At 31.7% G+C, this 6,267-nt stretch overlaps 1 long non-coding RNA gene across 2 annotated transcripts; it reads right to left on the bottom strand.

The window, feature by feature from the left end:
* Positions 1-532: 532 nt before the first annotated feature.
* On the bottom strand, positions 533-3,164 carry LOC110877471. Of its 2 annotated transcripts, none has more exons than XR_002557061.2 (6): positions 2,772-3,164; positions 2,246-2,309; positions 1,651-2,046; positions 1,198-1,568; positions 835-1,122; positions 533-704 (listed from the first exon to the last, which is right to left on the bottom strand). It is a non-coding gene; the product is annotated as an uncharacterized LOC110877471 (long non-coding RNA). The 2 variants fall into 2 exon arrangements; XR_002557062.2 differs by having other exon boundaries at positions 835-933.
* Positions 3,165-6,267: the final 3,103 nt, after the last annotated feature.

The raw sequence follows: 6,267 nt of genomic DNA, 5'->3' as shown, positions 1-6,267 counted from the left end.
GCCCGACCGTGGCTCCTTTATTTCCGAAGAAACAAATTCATTGCCAGGAAGTGAAAATTTCACTTTCTTTCACTACTAGAAAAAACACCTTTCTTGACATGCATTGCCTGTCATAAAAGGGTCTTTATGACACGCAAATACGAGTGGTTGATTCAGGAGTCATAAAATTAACATGACATGAATTTGTGTGTCGTGTTTTTATGACACGCATTTAATGACACGCATTCATAACACACATTAATGACATTCATTTTATGACACTCATTTTATGACACCTTTTAATGACACACATTCATGACACTCAATTTATGACACTTTTTAATGACACGCGTTCATGACAAGCATTTATGACACATACGTATGACATTCATTTACGCGTGTCATGCTTTTAATTGTATAAATTTTTTTTATAAAATTACTAATTTGCCATGGATACATGTATAATAACAAAAACAATAAATCTTTTTCATAAAACAAATACACACACACATATATATATATACACCAAAACAATCCATTACATAATCATTTGTCAAGTATACTACAAATATTTTAACGTTAACAAAAAAAGAATTGTTTGTCAATACATTATCAACACCTAAAATACGATTTATAACTTAAAATAGAGTTAACCGCATAAGTCACCAATCTTCACGAATGCCATCCATATCTGCAGCCGAGTATTCTTCTACTCCATTCCCAACCTGAGACAGCAATTAAATAAAATAAATCTTAAAAATCAGAATTTAATCCTAATATATGAATTTAAGCATTTGTTTGGATATATAAGTACATATTTCTCTAATATACAGACTAAAATATGCCTAAACTTACATTATCATTGTCAAGTATTTCAACTCCTTCGTAAGCTATCTCCTTCATGAACTTCATCACATAGTAGCCGCATTCAGTACCTACTGGCTGACGTGGACACTACCACAATTAAAAATATCAAGAAATGTGAAACCATTGCGATTTAAGTTTAAACTAAAGGGTGTCAATATTTACAATATCATTACAACCACAATTTACATAAGGGATTAAGTGCTTATCCTAGCGTTAATCCATACGAGTTTAACCCGTATGTTGGCACCACTTTCTGAAACATACACAGCCATTGCACTGTAAAAAATCAAAATTATATCAAAGTATATTCCAACTCTTTTATCATCCATTATGATAATTTGTATTACTTACGTATCAATAATTTGTCTCAACTGCTCATCGACACTTCTAGGCTGTAAGGAATCAAGATAATAGCAAGTAGTTGTTTTCAGGTTTAGTACTGCCAACACCCAATGGTTCTTCAAAATCCAAAATTCAATCAAAATAAATTAAGATAATAGGCCTTTACAAATACTTATTTAAAAGGAAAATCAAACCCAGGGTTGTAGGGCAATAGGATGATGTCATTGCCCTTTCTTTTATACAATCGATCTGCAACCGCTCTACTTGCATCCTCGATGTGTTTGGGTTTGCGTTGACCATTCCGCAAAATTACAGACGGGTTCATAAAACATATTCCACGATCATGTATTTGCTCTTTCTTAATTTGCTCATACAGAAACCTGCAATTAACATACATAAATCGAATCAATAAAATATATTTTGTTTTATGAACGGTAATTTATACTAGAAATAGGCACTTACATTATATAAGAAGTGATATATAAGAAGTGATGACAGCACCAGTCAGCTCGGTGAATGTAAAAACCGCTTCAAAATCATCACAATTTAAGTACATGTAACTATCATGCCCAAATAAATCGTACTCACACTCTAGTCTTCTAGAATCCTCCTTTGAAAGGAATGCACTATCGACCAAAAATGCACTCATTGTCAAAACTCCACTTTTTTCCATTCTAACCCTTTGATTCCTTTGTGCTCTCGTCATGATTTTTCCTTCATTCTCTTTTGCCTTTTCCTCGACACGTTCTCTTTTACCTTTGATTTCTTTCTTCTTGGCCGCTTCTTTTCATTTTTACTTTCTATTTCCTTTTTGTTTTTCTCGGTAGGTTTTCTCTTTGGTTTCGCCACTACTTTTTCCTAGAAATAAATATAAACAAGTTTTTTAAATTAGACCTCATGTATAAATATAAATAACTTCTACATCTCTTTTTTATTTAAAAAAAATATAAGAATTGCAAGTGTACTTAAAATTGATACAAATGTATTTGAATAAATATATACACACAGATACATAGCAAACAAGACGTAATAAAAATTCATATATCTGCAATTTTACCTCAATACATGCCTCCTCTAACTTCTTCCACCAGCCTTTCCATCCCACATGAAGATGTTACACACTGAAAGAAGAAAGAAGTATGCAACACATACATGAAGCATGAGATTAGAAAATGGTTATCAGCTTGCCAATCTAATTCCTAATAAAAATTTATATAAAACCAATACTTCAACCATAAAATCAAAACAGATGGCTTTGACAAACATATAAATCAAAATTATTAAACTTAATAAATTATCTCATATCAAACAACTGATTAATTATAAATAATAATGATGACTGCAATAATTAATGGTCTTTTGATGATTTTAAAACAAATTTATGAGCACAGTCCTTTTTCATTGTAAGCTACATATCTTCAATTTGGAGTTTTAAATTATAATCTTCAGGTTTGGCTAAAATTTAGAACTTCATTCCAGAAAGCATAATCCTCTTTCAGGGGAAAACCAATACCCATAAACCAAAATAACAATTTGGTCAAACAAATAAATAGTTAACAGTTAAAAGTCTCATAAATCGATACCTGAACATGATACTTGTATATTGTGAACCGTTAATCGTGAGAGCCAACTGCGGAGAGATGAAACCTTATGTTATGTGAAGAAACCAATTGAAATAAACTTGATGATGATCCCTCATGATTATCGTTAAAATTCGGCCTTAGGTTTTGATGTTTCACATTCACCATTTCAAATTATATAGATAGATTGATACAACAATTAAAGGGCCAAGAGAGGGAGCGAAACAAATTAAATAAAAAAAGACTTGTTGATTAGCTTTCATCTTTCTTCCTTCGTAGGAGGGCAGATGAGATCATCTTCATGGAGAAGCCAGTGGAATTAGAGAAAGATAAATGAAAATGAAGTCTAAATGGGAGAATTAGAATTGTTGGGAGGGAATACGAAAATTTTTAGGGAAGCACATTGGACTATAGGAGGGAAAACACATTTTTAGGGGGTTTTTGAATTTTGGGGGAAACGAAATTTAGTAAAGATAATTTTAAATAGTTATGAAATTTAATCTTAAAACAAGAGTTAAATGTCATTTTAGTCCATGTGGTTTGTGTCATTTTATTAGTTTAGTCCAAAGGTTTCATTTTTCGTCTGTGGGTTCAAAAAGTTTTCATCGTTGCCATTTTAGTCCATTGGGTTAACTTCAACCATTTTTTCTATTAACCAGAAGGGTAATTCGGTCATTTTATATATAATTTTGTTAACTAGAAAGGCAATTCCGCCATATAAAATGATCGAACTGCCCTCCCCGTAGACAGAAAAAATGGATGAAGTTAACCCAGTGGACTAAAATGGCAACAATGAAACCTTTTTGGACCCAAAGATGAAAAATGAAACCTTTGGACTAAACTAACAAAATGTCTCAAACCACAGGGACTAAAATGACATTTAACTAAAAAAATAAATACTTTCTAACAATGTTTTAAAAAAAAACGGTTCAAACCGGCCGGTTGTACCGGTAGAACCGGTTAAACCGCCCGGTACACCCGGTTAACCGTTTTTGAGCCAATTCTGGTACGGTAAACCGGATTTTAAAACATTGTTTTGTAACTTTAAATATAAGTAATTAGATTTATTGATCCTAATCGGATTTTAAAAAAATACGAGTCGAGTCGACTAGAACCCGAGCCCGTTTAACTTACGAGAGTTAAAGCTAAAGCTTGGTTTGATTTGAACTCAGCACCTAAAGCTCTAGCTCGGTTTGGGCTCGACTAGTCTATTATTTAATAATTAATTTATATAAACTACTAATACTTTTTATATGTTTTATATTATAATTTAAATATATACCATGATATATACTAATTTTATATTAGTATAATTGTATATACTATTAAGTTATATAAATATAAGGCTTGATTAGACTTGCGAGCCGGCTTGGGACCGGGATCGTTAATTAAACAACTTTTTTTTCTAGTCTCAAGCTCGAATCGATTCGAGATTTTAATGAGAAGATTTCAAGTAGCTCACAATCACATTGGCGCGTTCACACCCATAATCATACTAGGCCTTAAAGGATTACATCGGATTGTAGTGAGTCACATTATACGACGATGGGAAATAATATATTACACATGTTTTAACACACCAAATTTGGGTTTGATATTCATGATAACTCTTAGTGAACCATTAATTAGCTTAATTATATCATTTTTTTGCCTTAAAGGGTTGCCTATGTTATATTGGATGATGTTACACAATTATAGACAATAATATGTCATACATTTTTTAATGGATCATGATATGCTTTATTATGATATATAAATTAGGCTATAAAGAGTTGCATCATGTTGTAGTGGGTCATGTTAGATCATAATAGACAATAATAGATCACATACGTCTTAATGGGTCGTATTAGGCCTTAATAGGCATGATGGCTACTAGTAGACCATGGTCGGCATTATTATGTCATATTGGGTTTTAATGAGTTATATTGGGTTGTAGTTAATCATGTTAGACCATAATTGGCAATAAGAGATCGTATGCTTCTTAATGGACAATATTAGGCCTTCCTAACTTTTAATCGGCCATGTTGAGATTTATTATGTCATATTATGTCTTAAAGTGTTATATCCGGTTATGCAAGTCATATTAGGTTATAACTGGTAATAACATATAATACATGTCTTAAATGGACCATACTGAGCGTGAATATCTTTTAATGTCGCGTGAAAGGCTTTTATTATGTCATATTAAATTTATTAAATTTTGTACAAACATAAATCTAAATACAATCCAGTAAATAGATACATAAATTTATTAAATTTTGTACAACCATGACATTTTTTTCTTGACATGCATTTAAATGTCATAAAATAAGCGTGTGTCATTATTCGCATGTCAAGATAGATCTTGTTTTTTATGACGCTAAAAGAATGACACACAAAAAAGTGTGTCATAAATATATTAAATTTTGTAAAACCATGACATTTTCTTTCTTGACAGGCACTTTCGAATGTCATAAAAAGAGTGTGTGTCATTGTTTGCATGTCAAGATGAATCTTGTTTTTTTATGACGCTAAAAACATGACACACAAAAAAGAATGTCATAGATTTATTAAATTTTGTAAACCATGACATTTTTTTCTTGACATAAGCTTTTTAATGTCATAAAATATGTGCGTGTCATTGTTCACGTGTCAAGAGGAGTGTATTTTCTAGTAGTGTTTGATATGTTAATCTGTTGATTAACCACTTTTTCTTTCTTTATTATCCATTTTGTCCTCAGATTTGTATCTGATAGATTCGTTTTACTTGACTGATCAATCCTTGGAGAACAAAATGATTTATCAGAACTGTTATCTGATTTTCTGAATGTATCCGATGACAAAATTTTCTCAAGATACTCTCGTGCTTTCTTCCTTTTCTTTCTCAGTCTGTCTTTCTGCCCTTGTGAAAGTTTTACTTTCTGTTCTTTCACTTTCTGTTCTTTGGGCTTTTCTTCGACTTTAACTGATTTCTTCATCTTTCCATGAGATTCAGCCCTCAATCTTCCCTTTGATCTCATTGGGCAATCTCTTGCAATATGACCTTTGTTTTGACATTCATAGAATCTTCTTGTCTCAAATCTCTGACTCTGGCAGTTAACAGCAATGTGTCCTTGAAAACCACATGTGTAACACACTCTGTTATCATACCATTCACCACCTTCAAACCAAACACTTAAATCATGACATTGTCTGGCCTTGTGGTAATCATCACTCCTCTTGTAAGCTGGATTTGACTTTTTAGTACTGTGGTTAAACCTGCACCACTTATTTCCAACTTTTTGTGAGTTTTGATTTTTAACTTTTTGTGGTTTTTGTTTGGATGATTGAATTGATGATCTTTTATTTTGTTTTGTAGATTTTCTGAATTTTTAACATTTTGTTCTTGTTCTACACTCTTCTTCAAAGGTTTTTGCGTTGAGCATTCACCTTTTTCAGTAGAATGTAAAACAGTTTCTTGAAATTTTTCTTTTAATTTCAAAAATATTTTCTTTTTCTCATCTTCATCATCAGTTTTATC

The sequence above is a fragment of the Helianthus annuus genome, chromosome 9, assembly GCF_002127325.2.
Source record: "Helianthus annuus cultivar XRQ/B chromosome 9, HanXRQr2.0-SUNRISE, whole genome shotgun sequence".
Classification (NCBI taxonomy): Eukaryota; Viridiplantae; Streptophyta; class Magnoliopsida; order Asterales; family Asteraceae; genus Helianthus; species Helianthus annuus.
The sequence above is the reverse complement of the archived record's forward strand: the minus strand, read 5'-3'. Positions and strand labels throughout refer to the sequence as shown.